At 38.7% G+C, this 19,758-nt stretch overlaps 1 pseudogene; it reads right to left on the reverse strand.

The window, feature by feature from the left end:
• Positions 1–1,348: 1,348 nt before the first annotated feature.
• On the reverse strand, positions 1,349–16,316 carry LOC128594681 (replication factor C subunit 1-like; annotated as a pseudogene).
• Positions 16,317–19,758: the final 3,442 nt, after the last annotated feature.

Here is a 19,758-nt window from a genome sequence, read left to right on the forward strand (position 1 = left end):
AGAATCTTGTTTTAGAAGAAAATATTAATTCAGATCCTATAGGAAAGATACTAAAACCTCATTTGGGAACCTCATGCTGAATCTCCTGAGTGTGAAAGAAAAGTAAAATATCGAAGCTGAACCTATTATTCTTCCTGTTCTATATCACAGTCCACTCCTGTTTCTGTTCTGTTGTTACCTCCACATATAGGGATATACCCACAAATCCCTTCTTACCAACCACATTCATATGGTTATATTATAGTAATATTTCTCCACCATCTGTTTGCCCCTCTCCTACCTTTATTATTTCTTGCTTGAACTGTGTAGCTCTTTTCTTTAGTGTCAGTGAAGTTAAGATTCTGGGCTCTAGGCTGATGCTTCCTGTGTTCAATTACTGGTTTTGCCAGTTAGTGATTACATGCCAAGGAAATTTCACCAAGGATATTCATCTTCCAAGGGAGGTTGTTAAAGGGACTGTGGTTTAAAATTTGACGATAGTGTGGAAAAACCTAAGTGGATCTCTTCCATCGTCAGGAAGAGAGGGTTCATTTAATAGGAGCAGCTCATATTCTGTATCCTGAAAGGCATAAACTTGGTGATCAGCAGCTGGAGAAGGCTTAGAGGCAGGAAAGACAAGGGAAACCCTCAACAGTAGGAGAAACAGCCTGGAAGAAAAAACCTGCTGATGTTTGCAATGTTAGTGATGACGACTCTTTCTCCATGAAGTCTACAGACACTGCTTCATTCCTACTTAACTGTCTTCTCTGAAAGCATACACTGAAACATCAATTCCTTTTTTCATTCACCATTCTCACAGAGGACACAATTATGGACTTGCTGACTAATGAGAAGTTATTAAAGAAAAGGCAGAAGCTTCAGTGGTTTACAGGTATGCATCAGACTTCTCCTAGCTTAGGAAAAGCCTGAGATTAGAAGGTGATGGGACACGAGAGCCTGAAGAATGGACAAGCTGAGATACTAACTTTCAAATTGAACTGATTTCTGTGCATCTCCACCAGTGGGAAGGTGTAGTGAGATTTCACTCAACTGTGACCCTTCCCTTCCAGTGCCACCTCTTCTGTATATGATAACAAGACAACAAAAAAGAGATTTTCTCTTTAAATGTAGATATTAAAGTATTTACTTCATCACATACTCAGCAAGAAAACAGAAAAGAGATGCATGCACTTGTTTAGAGTTTTTTTTTTTTTTAATTGCATTGCCCTTTAATTATAATGGGACCACCAGGTCTTACCATTATGCTAAAACATGGTTGCTCTGGGAAAAACAAGGCTTTCTCTACACCAGCTTGATTTGTCTGAAAGGTGAGTAAAAACTGGTTACTGGAAGGTAGTGAAAAATAGTTTCATTTCTTCAGACATTTTCCTTTTCCTTTTCTGGACTCATCTTTGTCTGGTTTTGAAGACTTTGAAGATGTTGTCTTTCTCTTGATCATAGCATCAGTTTCTATAGCATCCTGGTCTTTGTCATCAGCTTGAGAGTCATCCTCATGTAACTCTTCATTATATTCAGAATCCAGTGGTGGGCCTGTGCTGTGTCTTTACTGCCTGAAATGAGAATGGAGTAAGGTGGGCTTCCTTATTGTAAGCTCTTATGAAGGCTGCTTTCAACTTGGGATTCAGCTTGGGAAAGGGACTAGGTGTGCCACTCCAGCTGCTAATTTCCATGACATTCTCAAAGTCCTCTTTCATCAAATAATACGTGTCCATAAGTGCAACAACATTCTGGACTCCTTTACCCCTTGTGAGGTCAAGGTCTGTACAAGTGCATCCCTCATGTGTGATAGATAATCCAAGTTTACAGTTCTTTTGCTGGAGTAAGTTCTGAGACTCATGTGCAATGCTAGGTCCTGAGTATTACCCAGAGCAAATTTTCCACCTTGATTTCACTGCTGTCGTCAGCCAAGTTCCTGGCCGTTAGCCCTCAGCCACCTGCTCCTTGAAGTCCAGGCCTCTCCTAAAACTCACTTGTTTCCTTTTGTACCAGCTTTACGGAAATGTCCCTTTTCAGCATCAGCTTCTTCTTTTTAGATTCTGATTCCCTTTTGGTTGGACTCATTTTTCTTTTTCCTTGTTCATTTTTTGGGGTGTTTTCTCCAATTTGGACTTTTCTTTCTTCATCTCAGCTTCAAATGCTGTTTCATACTTGGACTTCTTGCCTGGCATAATTCGGATCAGATTCAGTAGGCCATCTTCATCAGTAATTTTTGTCCTCAAGGCTGCTGCCTTATCACTCTTGGATTGTCCACTGTCACGGCCCATGACAAGGTAGCTGGTTTTCTTGCTAACATTTCCTGTTACTTTCCCCCCCATAATGTTCAATTAGAGACTTGGCTTCATCTCGTTCAATGGACTCCAACATGCCTGTGATTACAAATATGAGGCCTTCCAAGCAATTTTCAGCTCCCTTTGTTATTTCTTTGGAGTCCAAAGCTTTGGGACCTTCTCAATTTAAATAACTTCGATAAGCTTGATAATTACTCCGTTTCTTTTCAGCATCTTCAGGACTTACAGACTCTTTTTTAGCCGGAGAACTTTTGTTTTTCTTAGAAGTTTTTATCTCTCCTTTCAATTCAATGGCATTTTCTTTTCTTTTTGAGGTTGAAGGCTCTGTTTCTTTATAAGAGCTCTCTGTTTTATTCATAAGGGCCAGCTTAGAACAGTTTTTGTGAGTTGATGGCTTGCAATGTTGCTGAGTTTCCATTAAACTTTCACGTTTAGTTTGCTTCTTAGGACTATAGCTCTTTCTTTCATCTGAAAATTGTTCTGTTCTTACTTTATGAGGATATTTATGTTTTTCTGCCTTAGTTAAATTGGCTTGGACAGATGAAGATGTTTCTCCCTCTTCCGTATCCTTTCGAGCCTTTTTAGTCTTGGGCTCTTCATCTAACCTGGCCAGCATTCTGGCAAACTCTTCCTCTTCACGCAGTTGCCTCTCCAGCTCTGCATCCTCATCAAGCTGCAGCTACTTGGCGATGCTTCATCATTTAATCCAGAATCATCTGTGTTTCTGAAGGCTCTTTCCTTTTGCTTGCCACCATCTTCTTACCTGATCTTTGGACACTTCTAGTTCCAAAATAATCTGGCACTGATGTAGGTGTCAGTTTTATTGGTGATAAAAGCTTATTCTTGGTCTTTGTGTTTTCTTCATTCTTGTTCATGTTTGATGCTCCAAGATAACTATTTGCAGATCTTCCATTCTCTTTTGACTTAGAGGCTGTCTTTTTACAGATAAAGTCATCGTCTTCATCTGTTTCTGAAACGTATGTAACAGGATCCTGCCGTAAAATTTTACCAAGTTTAGAAGACAATGGCAATTTTTCTGGTTGCTTTTTGGCATTTTTTACCTGTGTTGTCTCTGATTCTGAATTCTTGTTTGGTTGCCTCTGTTTGGAGACATCCTCCTTAGAAGAACTTTTTACCTTGATTTCCTTTATTCCTTTATTTTTAATGTTTCTTCAGCAGACTTTGTTTTCTCATTCTACTTTACTGTTTCACTTCCAAGTTTCTTTCCACCTGGCATAACTCCAAAAAATTTCCTAATGTCCAGGAGCGTCCCGTCCACACCTGGCCTGCAAAGTCCCCCACAGCCCCGAGGCGCACGGCCACCGCCAGGGGCACCATCGCAGCCCCAGGGTTGAGGCACCTGTGGATGGGCCAGCCGGCTGGTGAATCCCTTACTGGAGCTGGGGACCCATTTGCGCCAAACTTGTTTAGAGTTTTCTTGTAACAATTTTTTGTTGCCAACAAGGTTCCCTAGTGGTAACTTTGGAGGAATTTCCTTGGGCGTCTTACAGCTGTATCATTTCTCTTTCTGTCTCTTCCTCTTCAAAAGAACCTGGAATCCACAGCTATGATTTAATAATAATAAAAAAAAGATATAATAATGAAAAAAAAAAAAAGAACCTGGAATCAGACCTTCTGGAACCGAACTGCTCGCTACCCAGTAATAGCTCTCCTGGACCAGACACTTGTAAGAGGCTGGAGTGGAGGCAGCGGAGGTGCCTAGGGACTCAAAAATTTGCTTCTTTTGTTGGTCATAGCGACTTAGCTTCTGGGGGCCACTTATATCACAACTACTTAAAGTTGTTACACAGGTCCTTGGAGCAGAATCAGGACAAGTTTCACTGTGATCAGAAGCTATGAAGATGCTCACAGATGTGTCAGCACCCAGGAGCCTAAAATAAGGTTGAACAATTCCACAGAAGGTTATGCCAGTAAAGGAATAAATGTGGGACTCATCCACCATGTTGTAAAAGGACACATCCCCAGCCCCCAGTCCTGGAGAACTCCTATCCTGTGGGGACGCTGCCTCAGTGATAGAGACTCTGACTGCGCAGTGAGATCCATGACTCCTTGCATGCCACCACCCAGAAATTCTGCTCTGGACTTTCTAGAAACCATCCATCTCTCTTCACTGTACTTGAGCAAACACCCAGAGCCCATTCTGTTCCTGGTCCAGTATCTGTCCCTGTATTACTTCTGCCTCCCGGTAATGTCTCCCTGTGGTAAAGCAATTCTGACCCAGAACACTGAAGATGGTTTCAGATTCTCCTGGCCCTTGGTGTGATAAGGAAGAAACACATCTTCTGTCCTCAGATATGATGAGGTTGGAATGAGCTGTGTCAGAATCCAAAAAAGCAGCCACTGCAGGTATGGGGGTGGGGTGGGGAAGGGAAGGTCAGTCCACAATAGAGACCAAGTGGCCTTAGGAAAGATGCAAATACTAGAAAAGAAAAATGGAAGAAAACAAGAGGTAGAAAAATAGAAGAGTGAGTGACACAATTTATGTTCTATCCTAGGAAACACATGGTGTATAAATTACAGAAGCAGAGGGTTGGACAGGACCTTAGGTAATCATCTTTTTCAGATAGGCTGAGACTATCTAGACAGAAGGGTGGTCACATCTGCAAATTCCCAGGGTCGTTTATTTCAACGTGAGGTCTCTCTGTTCTCGTTCAAATGCCTGGTACTTTCCTGCTTGCTCTTAATAACTCAGTCCTGTCATTTCTTCATTCATGGTGGGCCTACTGTGATTTGAGCCTCTTTGGTATTATTTTCTGTGGGCTTCTGGAATAGCTAAGTCATCACTTCTCATATACCCTCATATACCCTTATGGCATTTCTAACCATTGGAAATCCAGTAGTCCTGGATTATTGGGTAACTGTAGTCAGAGAGATATGAATCTTGATAATCACTCTGTCCTTAGTAGCTGTGATCTTGGTGAAGTTACTTTGATTCTTTTAGGCACACTTAATTGTCATGATGATGTACATAATTATTATATTCAGCCTAGGGATATTGTGGAAAATGAAAGAGATAGTATGTAGAACTTTATGTCTTGTCCACTTAGCAGATTTTAGCTTCCAATAGTAATAGTAACACTAGTACCAGTAGTAATCATAGCAATAGTACTATTGATAGTAATAATTTTTGCTTACCATCAAACCAAACATTGTCAATGACTAAAGTTTTTCTCATTAGAACTTGTACACACGAATTATAATATATTCAAATTTTTTGAGGATTAAATTAATTACAAAATATTTTTCAGTGTAAAGAAATATGCACTAGAAATTGATAACCCACAATTCTGGCAAGACTATAAAATGGTCAGGGCCCATTTTCTGCTTCAATGAGAAACAAAAAGCTCTTCTCTGTCCTGGGCTGGACTCTTGCATAAACAAATGCAAGAATTTCTCATTTGTATGAGTGGAAGAGATTATGTGGGGCAAAACAGTAAGGTTGCTCACCTGCTTTAAACTGTTCCTTTCTCTAGTCTAAAAAACAAAAACAAGAACAAAAAAAAACACATGGAAAAATATGCCATGAACATGTCTCATTCATTAGTGAAATACCCCTCTCCCCCTCTGCTCCCTGTATATTTCTGGACTTCTACCTTCAAAATAAAATCTCCAGAAGATGGCACCTCTCCAGAAAATGCCCTGAAAATGCCTCATGAAATTCTGGAGCAACTGAAGCCATAAGACAACACTAGAGCTACTCACCAGCATATAATTTTGCTTTTCTCCAGTCTGAAATAAAACAGAAAAAAATTAGATTCTCTCATTCATAAGACCTTCACTTCACAATATACAATTACTGTAACTTTTTAAATGTAATCTTCAGGTTTCTGATAGTGCTGTATTTCTTTGGTTAACATCTTTTAATGACAGTTCTGGGGCATTTGTCTTCTTTTACCTCTCCAATTCTATTTTCCTATGCTCATTTGATTCCACCAGTCTAAGGGTCTTGTCCTTTTTGAAGAAGGAGATGACAGGCTTGAATTATGGGTATTTGTTGTTGTTAATCCTAAACTTTCATGTGCTGCCTTGACATTTTTGAACTTTACCCAAACACATAACTGTGGGTTCCCTGTTCTCACTCGAATGCCCCCACCAAGCAGGGAAATTCCCCACCAGCTAATTCCTCTATTGATCAGGCCAGCTGAACCCCTGTTAGCCTGCAACATTATGCATACAAGCCAGTCACATACTTTCACAGAAAACAGGGGCCCCCTCACCTCATCCTCTTGTTATGACAAAGCCCACCTCCTATATCCCTTACTGGTTTACTTTACTCCCAAGGGCAACCTGGGTGTGCAGTGCCCTTGTCCCCCAGGGTATGAGTTGATGTGACTAATAAACTGACATCCATCTCATCTGTCCAGTGTTGGGTGTCATGTGTTTGACCATCTTTCTCTATTCAGGGCAGGGATCCTTCCCTTACCAACAAGTTGAATAATTGGCAATCAGAACAGTGGGGTAGAGGAGATGGTTGGCTCAACCATACCACCAGTGTAATTCACCTTGTTGATACAATTCCTTCCTTTTCTCTGCACAGGAATAGCAGCCCATGAGATGACAAATAATAGCATTGAGTAAGGACTCTATTTCTTCTATAATTGTGAAGAAAAGGAAGAACTTACCAAGCTCTTTCATGAATAAATTCTAAAAAGGAAAGAAAGTAATGAAATGGATTTTTTTTAAAAAAGAAATGACCAAAACTATTTTCTAGTTTATATTACAAGTCCAGATGAATGAATGCCACTTCCATATAACTTACCTTAATTGAGAATTGTTATGATTGTCTGTTCCTAACTTTATGTTTATACCAGTGAACTTTCTTTCTCCATTGGATTCTATTATAACATTTTTCTCACGGAGCCCCAGGGTCACACATGTTGTTGGAGGTCTCAGGATTCTAACTCAGTCTTATACACATCTCTGTGTTCCAACAGATGCCACCTATACATAGAGCCATGCTAAATTCACAAACTCCACCATATTTAATTTATAGATTTCCCCCTTGGCTTTGCTTTCTTTTTCCTTTTCTTCCTTGGCTGTCCACACTCTCTTCTTTTCCTGTTTTTCTTTCCAGGCCAAAGTCACAATAGCATCCATGCAAATCACAAGTCTGAGGAAAGTCAGAGCAAATGCTACCTTCCAAGGAGAAGTCCTAGGGAAGAAGGGCTCTGTTGCAGGGCCCCCAAAATATTAAGAACATGAACCAAACAACCCTATTCTATCCCAGGCCCCAAGTATCTTCTTTTTCTTTGTCCTGTCCCCCTAAATGATCAACACCACTGACCTGGGATAGAAGTGATTTCCACTTGTTCTTTTCCAAAGAAAGGGTTCTTCATGGAGCAGGACACTTTTCTCTTTGAGTTGTCTCTCACAGCTGTTCCAGCTATCTATCTAGAACAACCCATCATTGTCTTGTGTCTAATCTTCACTCCCCTTGCATCTTTCCACTGTACCTCAGGCTGGGGAAACAATCCCCATCCTGTGCATGTCAGCCTTATTCCTGTATCTTCTGGATCCACCATAAAGATATGAGGACCAAAACCTAGACCAGGAGAAGAAAATCTGAGTCCTGGCATGTTCTTTCCTGAAATCCCTAAAGTTACACAACGGACCCAGTTTGTAAAGATAGATGACGCCCCATAGTTTTTTTGTTTGTTTGTTTGTTTTTTTTAATTTTGAGACGTCAGTATATTTAAAAAGTGAGGAAATGCATAACCCAGGATTAGAAATACACCATAGACAATTTTAAATATTTACATGTCAGACTGAACACTTAACACAAAGAAAAATAATACAATGTGATCGTGCTTTGTGGGGAGGGGTATTTGTTATGCGTTTTTGAAGCAGGGTCTCACTCTGTTGTCCAGGCGTAAGTGTAGGGGATTGATCAAAGCTTACTGCAACCTCAGACTCCTGGGCTCAAGCCATCCTCTGTGTCATCCTCTTGAGTAGCTGGCACTGTAGATAGGCACCACAACACCTGGCTAATTTTAAAATGTTTTTGTGGAGTCAAGGTCTTGCTATGTTGCCTAGATTGGTCTTGAACTCCTGGCCTGAAGTGATCCTCTTGCTTTGGCCTCCCAAAGTGCTGGAAGCTCCATAGTTTTTGATGGGAGGAGAGGGTATCTGCTGCTCAAAAATCACAGCAGACTTGAAGCTGATACTAAGACTTACACTGAGGCCCATCACACATTCTCTCCCTAAATATATCTGCAATTAGATCACAGAGGGATGACAGCAAAGGGACAGGGTAAAATTTGCCAATGTTGAGTTTTTTCTGAAAAACATCTATGTCTGTATCTACATCTACATCTACTTATGTCTATCTGTCTCTGTTTATTGGGGTCTCAAGGAAGACTATCTTTCTGAGATTAAAATGAGATTTCTGGCAGGCAGTTCCTTAAGCAATCTTCCTTTGTCACTTTTCCACAATGTTTTTTCTTCCTCCATGTAGACATTATCTAAAAGATGAAGGCAGCCAGGTAAAGTTAATCCACAAAGGAGTCAAAGCATTTTTCACCTTTCGATGCTCACCCCTTTCTGTCTCCTCTCCACCGCCTCTTTTCTTTACTTCATCAGAAGCTGCCATCAGTGGATCCATATTCCAAGCACCCATATCAAAACATAGCACTTCTAAAATGCTCGAAGAACCCACTCCACTTTTGAAAATCATGACTATCCTGAATTTTAAGAGTACATATTATTTTGTCTTTTTGATTTTGATATCATATGGTGTGAACTCTCTTATACCTGCTCAGTCTTGTACCAACTCCTCAGATGTAGAAACTACATTAGCATCCTCAGCTATAGCATCATTTTTTTTTTTTAGCTAAAAAATGTAACACAGCTAATGCTTACTACTGGACCCTGACCTTCCAGGGAAGACACATTTCTGAATAACAGAAAGCAAACAGGAAGATAATTCATCTTCTCAGAATTGCCTGAGGGACCTGCCAATTCTCTTAAGTAAATGAAATAAATACATAGGTGAAACTGGTCCTGAGCAAAATGAAACAGATCAACAAAGCCAAGGAAGCAAGAACTTCCAGAAGACCAAATAGACCTTGTATCTCTTAGAAGAAAATAACCATGGAAGCCCCAATTCGAAGAAAGTAGACCAAAGCTGTACCTATGTGGAGAAAGAACAGGAAGGGATGGGCACTCTTGAGCACAGAAGTGGCTCTACTTGCCAAAGGTTCACTGAATAGGAGATAAGTATGGATACATAATGAACCAACTGCATCTAAAGATCAAACTGTTAGGTGTTTTTAACCAACTGCATCTAAAGGTCAAACTGTTGGGTGCTTTTGTCCAATATTATGTTTGAACACTCATGAGACAATGAACTAATTTAGGAAAGATACTGAAAATTGCTATACTCCCATAAGGTTAGTTTTTTTTTTTTTTTTTTGTAGAGACAGAGTCTCACTTTATGGCCCTCGGTAGAGTGCCGTGGCCTCACACAGCTCACAGCAACCTTCAACTCCTGGGCTTAAGCGATTCTCCTGCCTCAGCCTCCCGAGTAGCTGGGACTACAGGCGCCCGCCCATAAGGTTAGTTTTACTGTGAAAATCTGACCTCTCGCTGAGAGGATACTATGTGGGCCCACAGTTAACATGACTGAGAGAGTCTGACACCCTTTCCTTCAAGATCTAATGAATTTGGTTTCTTCCTATTAAAATTACACATTAAGAAGATAGATAAAATGAGCCTCTGAATATCTTGTTAGGTAGCATCAATTGAAAAGAATTACTTTAAGAGAGATCTAACATATTCAAAGAAGGGTATTACAACTGAAAAAAAAAGTCTTAGCAGAGAGTAAAGAGCTTTAGAAATTGAACCAGTATGATACTGTGAAAGAAATAGGCAGATAAATCATTACAACCACATAAAGAATTTAGAATTTATTCTGGTATCTATGGGAAATTTATGGAAAATAATGTATTTATAAACTGGTGAAGATTTTTGCATCATTCACTTACGGCATAGAGGTTAAGTAACTATATATTGGAAAAGTATTTTGAGCATTTCATGAAACTTTAAACCACCATACCATTTTTGTAGATAGAAGTTCTAAATGAAAAAATTAAAACAATAAAAATGAGATAGAAGGGTGGTGCCTGTGGCTCAAGGAGTAGGGCGTCAGTCCCATATGCCAGAGGTGGCGGGTTCAAACCCAGCCTCGGCCAAAAATAGAAAAACACACACACACACACACACACACAAAATGAGATAGAAATGAACTACAACTATAAGCAATAACCTACATGGAAGACTCTCACAAACATAATATTGAACAAAACATCCAGACATTAAAAAATTTAGGTATTTGAAATTCAAGACAGGCCAAACTAATCTATGAGGCTAGAAATCAGAATAGTCATTGAGGAAATAGTGAATGGAAAGAGGAAAAACTGATTTTCTAGGATTCTAATTAAGTTCTGTTTCCTGATCTGGGTGTTAATTTCTCAGGTTTATTTATTTTTGAAAACATGTGAAGTAGTTATTTTAGTCCATATTAAGTTTTCTTTGTATTATATTTCAGTATATCTTACAAAAAAGGTATTAGAAGAAAGGAAAAGAAAATATTTTTGTGAGATTGGTATAGAATGATACATCTAAGTGAACCACAAAACAAGGAAGACATAAAAGATAATGTTGACAATTCCGCCTATATACTTATAATACATACCAATTTCTATGCATAAAAGATATCATAAAATAATCAAATGAGTAAAAACTAGAAAAAAGTGTTTTCAACATTTAGAAGAATAACTTTTACAGAGCAACTACAAATCAATAGAGAAACCAGATAAAGGCAATAAATAAGCAATTGAAAGAAGAAAAATACAAATAGGTAAGAAATACATGAAAGGATATTCAATTTATTTCTTATGAGGGCAATACAAAATAATAACATTATCATTTTTAACCATTCAGACTAGTAAAATGTAAAGAAAAGAAATATAATATTCATCAAAAGTTAAAGAAATTACTATTCTTCTATAGTGCTCTCAGGAGTGTAAATTGGAGCAATTATTGGACTATACACATAGTTAAAGGAATTTTATCTTGAAATTGGAATTTTTAAGCTGTATGATGTAATCTTAATAATTTGAGGAACTTCTCACGTGAGAAACAACTTATATTACTGCATAGAGATTTATGTGCAAATATAGTAAGTCCTCACTTAATGTCATCAATAGGTTCTTAAAAATTGTGACTTTAAGCCAAAAGATGTACTGCATAATAAAACCAATTTTAGCACAGGATAATGTCTATAAATAAAAATTAAGCTATCATGGCATACAGTACATCATGTTTGCTTAAACAGTTTCCAAGAACCTATTAATGATGTGAAGTGAAGGCTTACTGTATGCGCATTTCATCAGTTTTGTCATGTATAAAACTAAAAATTGTCAATGTTCATTAAAAGGTAAACATTTGTCAGGCTTGGTGGTTCACCCCTGTAATTTCAGCACTTTGGAGGGCAGAGGTGGGAGGATCAGTTGAAACCAGGAGTTTGAAATGAGCCTGGGCAACATAGTGAGACTTCCCTCTCTAAAAAAGACCAAAAAAACTAACCAAGCCCAGTGGTACTGCCTGTAGTCCCCGCTACTCAGGAGTCTGAGTCAGAAAGATTGCTTGAGCCCAGGAGTTTGAGGTTGCAGTGAGAACTGTGATGATGCCACAGTATTCAGGCCCAGGCAACAGAGAAGAGAGAAAAAAAAAAAAAGATGTAATTCTGAGAGATTATTGATTTTCACTGTGAGCCATTATCATATTGTGTTATGAAGGTAATCAAATTCACGGTCAAATATAGATGTTTAAGCCAAGTGTGGTGACTTACCCCTGTGATCCCAGAGGCTGAGGCTGAGACTCTAGGATCTCTTGAGCCAGGCATTGGAGGTTGCAGAGAGCCATGATACTGCCCCTGCACTCCTGCCTGGATGGCAAGGTGAGACCCAGTCTCTCATTTTTAAAAATGTGCATGTAAATTTTCAATCATAAAAGAATAAAATTTTTTGTAATTTGTCTCTTACATATTGTTAAGGAGGAACAGGCAACTTGCAGAAAAACGTGCGGTACTGCGGTACTTTTTAAATGAAAATATCAATGTATGTGTTAAGGAGCAGTCTATTACTTGACATTTTAATTGTTACTTGACTTTTCCTCTAAGTTTTTCCCTCTCCTGATTCCAATCATATTATTTCAGCTTCAGGTATATTTGTTTGGCTTAATGTAAGAACTGCATAAAGAAGAAGTTTCTTTCTATATTGTTGAATGAGTATGTTAGATGGAGCAATTATATAATACAGATGGGAACAATGTCTGTGAGCTAGCGTCCTTAAGGAGATGAGAAAGAAGCTTTGATAGAGAGAGTTGGAGGTTTCTCAAAATTTAAGGAAGGGAAACATAGATCTTTAGATTCTTTTTCAAGAGTTGTCTCAGAAATCTTGAATCACGTTCATGATAATCTTCATGGAGGCAGCGATGAAGTGAGTAGCAGCCTGGGACAATGAGCATCTTAGTGCTAACAACTGAGGCACCAAAACTGAAAGGAATTTGCTGAATCCTGGATGCTGTGAGCTTCGCTAGACTCCAAGGACCTTTGTGCAATCATTATTCAAGGGAAAGGGGTGCAGAAAGGCCCAATAATAGCTAAAAACTAATTCTCACCAGCCTGATTGGCTGAGGAATCAAAGACAGATTCAATATTGTTTTAAAATAAGTTATAATAACTTAAAAGTGTTTGAACTAGTTTATTATCAGAGATTAAGATCTGCTGCATACATATGTGGCTATATAAAGAAAGATACCTAGAAAGGCATAGATCAATTGTTATAAGTTACATTGAAAGATAAAATGAACTACCAAAGGGAAAGGAAGGATTATCAATCTGTATTTTCTACTTTTATGAATTGTTTGCGTCTGAGACAGTGAGCTTATAATTTTATTGCAGTCGTAAATAAAACACCACCAATGACAGCAAAACCCACGGCCACTCAGCTACTAGTTTCCCCTACTTCTGCTTCACTTAGGATGGCATTGAACATTGGTTATTTTCTAGTTTTTATAAAATTTCAGAATATTATGTGGGTACAGATGTTTTGGTTATATGGATTGCTTTTGTGCGGTTTACATCTAAGTTAATTAGTGTGCCATCACCAAGATGTGTGCACTGTATCTATTAGGTGTGAATTTACCCATCCCTTCCTCCCCCACTCATCTACTTGGTTTTCATTGGGTTTTACTACCAGGTGCTCATGTGAGTGTTGATAGATTAGTGCCAATTTAACAGTGAGCATGTGTGGTGTTTGTTTTTCCATTCTTGTAATACTTCACTTAGAAGAATGGTTTCTAGTTCTATCCAGGTTGTTAGAAAAGGTATTAGTTCACCATTTTTTATGGCTGAGCAGTACTCCATGGTATACGTGTATCACATTTTATTAATCCACTCATGTACTGGTGGACACTTGGGTTGATTCCACATCTTTGCCATTGTGAATTGTGCTGCAATAAACATTCAAGTGCATGTGTCTTTTTGACAAAAGGACTTTTTTTCCTTTAGTTAAATACCCAATGGTGGGATAGCTGTATCAAATGGTAGGTCTACTTTTAGCTCTTTGAAGTATGTCCATATTGTTTCCACAGAGTTTGTACTAGTTTGCAAGTTCCAGCAGCAGTGTATAAGTGTTCCTTTCTCTCCACATCCATACCATCATTGGTTGTTTTAGGACTTTGCAGTAGATGTCTGGAGTTATGTGATATCTCATTTGGTTTTGATTTGTGGTTCCCTGATGATTAGAGATGTTGAACATTTTTTCATCTATTTGTTGGCCATTAGTCTATCTTCTTTTGCAAAGCTTCTGTTCATGTCTTTTGTCCACTTTTTTATGGGGTGGTTTGATTTTTCTGTTTAGTTTGAGTTCTTTATAGATTCTGGTTGTTAGCCCTTTATTGCATGTATAGCATGGACATATTTTCTCTCATTGGGTAGGTTCTCTGTTCATTCTATCAATTGTTCCTTGGCTCTACAGAAGCTTTTTCATTTAATCAGGTCCCATTTGTTAATTGTTGTTGTTGCTGTGATTGATTGCTTTGGGGTCTTCTTCATAAATTCTTTGCCTAGGCCAATATCTATATGAGTTATTCCAACATTTTCCTCTAGAATTATTATAGTTTCATATCTTAGGTTTAAGTCTATTATCCATCATGCATTAATTTTTGTGAGTGGTAAGAGGTGTGGATCCTGTATTCAATCTTCTGCTGATAATTCTTTTTTCTGTAGTGTCAGTCTGCCCCATCACAACCCTTATAATCCCTTCCTCCAAACAATGCAATCAAGACCTCACCACCAATGCTCACAATTGAGCTTTGGTTCATCACAGAAACCAATTGGAGTGCTGCTCTCTTAAAGAATTTGTACATTCTGATAATTATGGTGCTGTCCTTCAAATGCATGGAGAGACATAAGTGGTAAATAAGTTGCCCATTTTTACAGGAGATATTTATAGAAGTGGTTCAATTCTAAATTACATTACAATAAACAGATAGATCAAGACCATTTGGGGTCAAATCCAATGCGTAGGATGTTGACCAGCTCCAAGCGCACCTGCCTCTTTGTCTCTGCTCTGGTCACCAACTATCATCCCACTTAAAATCACACACTTACATTTTCCTGAGAGTGATATGTATTCTCAGATAATTACTCACCTATCACCATTAGTTCCACAATGGCTTCTTCAAAATCACTGTCTTTTCTAAAAAAACACTTGTACATTCCATTCTCAGAGGTTCGGAGACTGCGGATTCTCACAGCTACTCTTCCTTCAGAGATGTGATCTTTCACCGATTCTGCTCTCCCTTTGAAATCAACTAGTTGTTTTCCCGCCTGGTCCATTCCATCCTGATACATGTACATGGCCTCTGAGAACTGGGGGTGAAACCACCACAGCTCCATGTCCTCCACACTCATGGCTGGGGACACATAGTAGGGCAGGACTGTGTCTGCACTCAGCATTGCTACAATGGGCTCTGGGGGGCCAACCACCAAGAATGAATCTGTGGGATAGGGACAAGAGTAAAAAGAATGCCGGCAAGACCTGCCGGGGCATTTTAGAACACAGCGCCATTACCAGCCTGGGAGAGTCCCACAGTCCCTCATTCACACGATCACTTAGAGGAAGCATTCAGGCTGAAGGTGCAGCAGTAAACAAGACAAAGAGGATTGTCATCTCATGGAGCATACAATCAACAACATGATCTCATGGGCAAATTTTTGAAATTTTATTTAATTTCTAAAATTTTATCGTTTAATTATAAAGGAGGTAAATTTTATCAAGGAGGAGAGAAGAGTGCTGTGAAATCATGAAACTAAAGTTTTAAAGCAGGTCTTAGACATTAGAAAATGTATTCAAAGGTCCGGCATGGTGGCTCATGCCTATAATCCTAGCACTCTGGGAGGCTGAGGGGGGTGGATTGCTTAAGCTCAAGGGTTCAAGACTAGCTTAAGCAAGAGTGAGATCATACCTCTACTAAAAATGGAAAAATTAGCCATGTATTCTGGCTAGTGCCTATCATCCCCGCTACTTGGGAGGCTGAGACAAGAGAATCTCTTGAGCCCAGGAGTTTGAGGTTGCTGTGAGCCATGATGCCATAGCATTCTGCTGAGGGCAACAGAGTGAGACCCTGTCTCAATAAAAAAAAAAAAAAAGAAAGAAAGAAAGAAAGAAAAGAAAAGAAAGAAAATGAAGCTGAGAACTGAATGAATGAGAAGGTATTAGTAGAATAATTTTACCTGGTCCTTCTCTTTAAAACATCATAAAAGGATTCATTTGCCTCTATGTGTGGGCAAATAAATCGTTATATCCAAATAGAGGATTTAGAATTAATCCAGGTATATATGTGCACATGAGAAGTGATAGAGTGATTTTATTTTTTTATTCAGAGACTAAGAAAATTCAGTTATAGAAAATATAAAATATTCTCACCAGAGCCCCACATGGATGCCCAAAGAAACAGAATAGAGAAGAGGCCTCTTAGCAGAGAGAAGTCCAGGCAGCCCACCATCATTCTCAGCACAGGGGACAGTGTGCCACAGAGGGAGGTCCTGAAGATATTTGGAGCACAGACAAGAATGGGACCCTCTGGTAGAAAGATCATGGCTAAGAGTTGCTAAGAAATGGGATAAATCTGCCCACAGTCTCTCTAAACTCTCCTCCTATTCAAGAACATTTTGTCCAATGGATGACAAGACAGAAAGGAACCAATCTGCAGGGCTGAGAGAGATGGTTCGAGCACCAACATTACTCTGACCTCCGTGAATTTTCTCCCCCACTCATTCCCACATGATCAAGGAGCAGACATAACACGGCCTGTCCTCTGTCGACCCCAGTATCCTTGGTCAGATTCTTTCATTCCCGCCCCCCTCCCCTATCACCCAGAAAATACTCACATCTTTTAAGTTCTTCTCAGAGAGATGAAGACGTCCTGAACCTCCTCACCCTCGCTGCTGCTGGCCCCATGAATAGGTGGACCCTCCCTGCCATGCCACCTGGTTCCTCCTCCTGGCTGCCCACAGGTTTCCCCTGTGAGTCTTGCTCCAAGGTGGCAACTTCAGAAAACTCTGGGCTCTGGAGGAAGCCTTAAGTGCTATTTTAAAGAGATTCAGGAGACAGGAAACAAGAAAGCTCTCACTTTGCTAAGAATATGTTCCAGCTCCATCCATGTAAACATATTCTTCTCAGCAAAGTATCTCAAGAATGGAAGAAAAAGTATCCAATGTACTCAGCTCTACTATGAAACCAATGTATAAGCACCCACATTTCCATATGAAAACTATAACCCAACAATAGCCCAAGATGAAGGGGAAAGAGGAGAGGGAAGGGAGGGGGGAGGATGGGTGGAGGGAGGGTAATTGGTCGGACCACACCTATGGTGCATTTTACAAGGGTAAATGTCAAATCTACTAAGTGTAGAGTATAAATGTTTTAATACAATAATTAAGAAAGTGCAGTGAAGGCTATGTTAACCAGTTTGATGAAAGTATTTCAAATTGTATATAAAATCAGCACATTGTACCCCATAAATGCATTAATGTACACAGCTATGATTTAATTTAAAAAAATGAAAGAAAGAGGTTCCTCAGAGGAACCTCTCAGGAGTGAGCTATTCAGCTACCATGACATACTCGAAACTGAAAGTAAAATAAAGAAAGAGAACTTTGGCTTGGCTGGGATAGTAAATCTATCTAATGATTATATACTTGCAAGATATGGAGAGGATCAAAACCAACTGATTTCTTTCTTTCTGAAAAATATATTACCCAGGTTAATAGCAAAGATATTAGAATTTGGTGGACTAAGCTAAGATGGTAAGACAAGGGTATTTACAAGATCACGATTTGGGGCAAGCTGCATAACCTCTCTGTACCTCAGTTTCTTTATCTGACAATGGATTTACTGATACTACATACCATAAATTTTGTGTAAGGACTACCTGAATCAATATATTTATACTACTTAGAAGAGTATCAGTAACATATGCCTTTTAAGTGCTGGCAGTTTTTATTTTAATGTTCCACTCAACGAATCCAAATGTATCTGCCATTCTGATGATAAATTTTTATCTGCCGGTTAAGTTCCTCATTCTATTAGACAGATAATTACAAAGACATGAATACATTTCAACTTTGCCACTCTCCTTCTACCTTGCTCCAAATCAAACAGTAGTATCAAACAGCATGGGATATATCCCAGTAATATCTATATCTTCTGCCTCTTGAAACATTCAAAACCTGCAACCTTCATTCTTTGCATGAGAGAAGTTTTGTGAAGGGAAAACTTCTGATTCCTTGCTTGTCCAGGACTTTCCTTTTCACTTACAGTTAAATGTTGGTTTTGTTGCTCAAATAATTCTACTTTCCACTCAGGAATGTAAAGACTAGGTTCAGTTGTTTTCTAGCACTGAATATTGAATGACGGACTTACGGTGGAATCTGATTCTTTCCAATCATTTGTTTCTAACACATTTCCTGGACTCTGGAAGCTTGAAAGTTTCTGTTTTATTTGTGCATTTATCTATGGAGCTCTAAATCTTCAAAAGAATACATATAAATATGGCTTATTTTTTGCTTTAATAATTGAACTTTTTATAAAGTGCCCTTTGGAATCCAGGAACCTGAATCTTACCCCTAATTTTTTTCTTTTCATTCTGGAATCCTATGATGTGAATGTTGATGTTCTGGGTCTATGGTGCTTAACTCATGTTTCCTAAAATTTATCTCTTTGATTTAATATACCCTACTCTCGGGCAATCTAGTAACTCCATGTTTTTACCCCAATATTTTGATCTTCAGTGACATCTACTCAGATATTGGCCTCTTCTATTTGGTTTCTACTTTAAGCCGTTTTTCATATCCAGGCATGCTGATTGTTTCCCCAATCCTGTATTCCCTACAAATGAATCCTTCTTATTATGCTCACAGTTTTATTTTAAAACATCTTTTATACCCCTTTTCTTTAGTTTCATATGTTAGAAAAGCCTGAAAATTAGAGATAAGCAAAAATTATAAGTTGAAACATTTGCACCACTAAGAAATAAATATCCTATCATTTTTGGTGTGATTTGGATGTCTATGTTCTTAAACAAATGGTACCATACTGTTCATCCTGTTTTAAAAATACTCTTTGAAATTAATAATATCTTGTAGGTGTCTTTTGTTCTCTCTCTGCTTCCGTATTTCTCTCTTAAACACACACACACACACACACACACACACACACACACACACACTGGGTACATATATACTCAGTGTCATTTCCTTGAAATGTTTGCCACAGATTACTCCACTTTGCTCAAACAGTTCAATTTATTGGGAAAATATTAATACGTGTATATAAATTTCAAATTTATTTTTTCAGTTTTATTGGGAATATATGTTAATGTATTTACATTTTGGACTAGGACACACACACAGACGCGTATCACAAATTTCAAAGAAAGCAAAAGAAGTAAACAGTGTCTTCAAACTTTTCCTTTTCTCCTTCATTTTTCTCTTCCTGTTCTCCGTATTTTCTATTTTATCTTCCTATTCCCCAAACTATTAGGTAAATGTCAGAGTCCCAGCAAGACAAGAGGGTCTCAGAGAGGAGGGCTGGCCAGCATGGCATGAAAGGGCGTGAGTGGAGTGAGGATGGTGGGTGGGCAGTTGGAGACAGCCCTGAAGAAACCACGGCAGAATAAACAGTAGCATGTTCACAGAGCACAGTATTGCGCGGCAATGAAAACCAAGCACTGAGGCAGTGTGACTGAATCTCAAAAACCATTTGTTTAGCCAAAAGAATCCAAACACAAAAGCATTCATACTATATGTTTTGTTTGTTTGTTTTTGAAATTTTATTTTTATTTTTGTAAATTTTATCTTGAGGTAAAGTATACATACATA

The sequence above is a fragment of the Nycticebus coucang genome, chromosome 9 (assembly GCF_027406575.1).
Source record: "Nycticebus coucang isolate mNycCou1 chromosome 9, mNycCou1.pri, whole genome shotgun sequence".
NCBI lineage: Eukaryota > Metazoa > Chordata > Mammalia > Primates > Lorisidae > Nycticebus > Nycticebus coucang.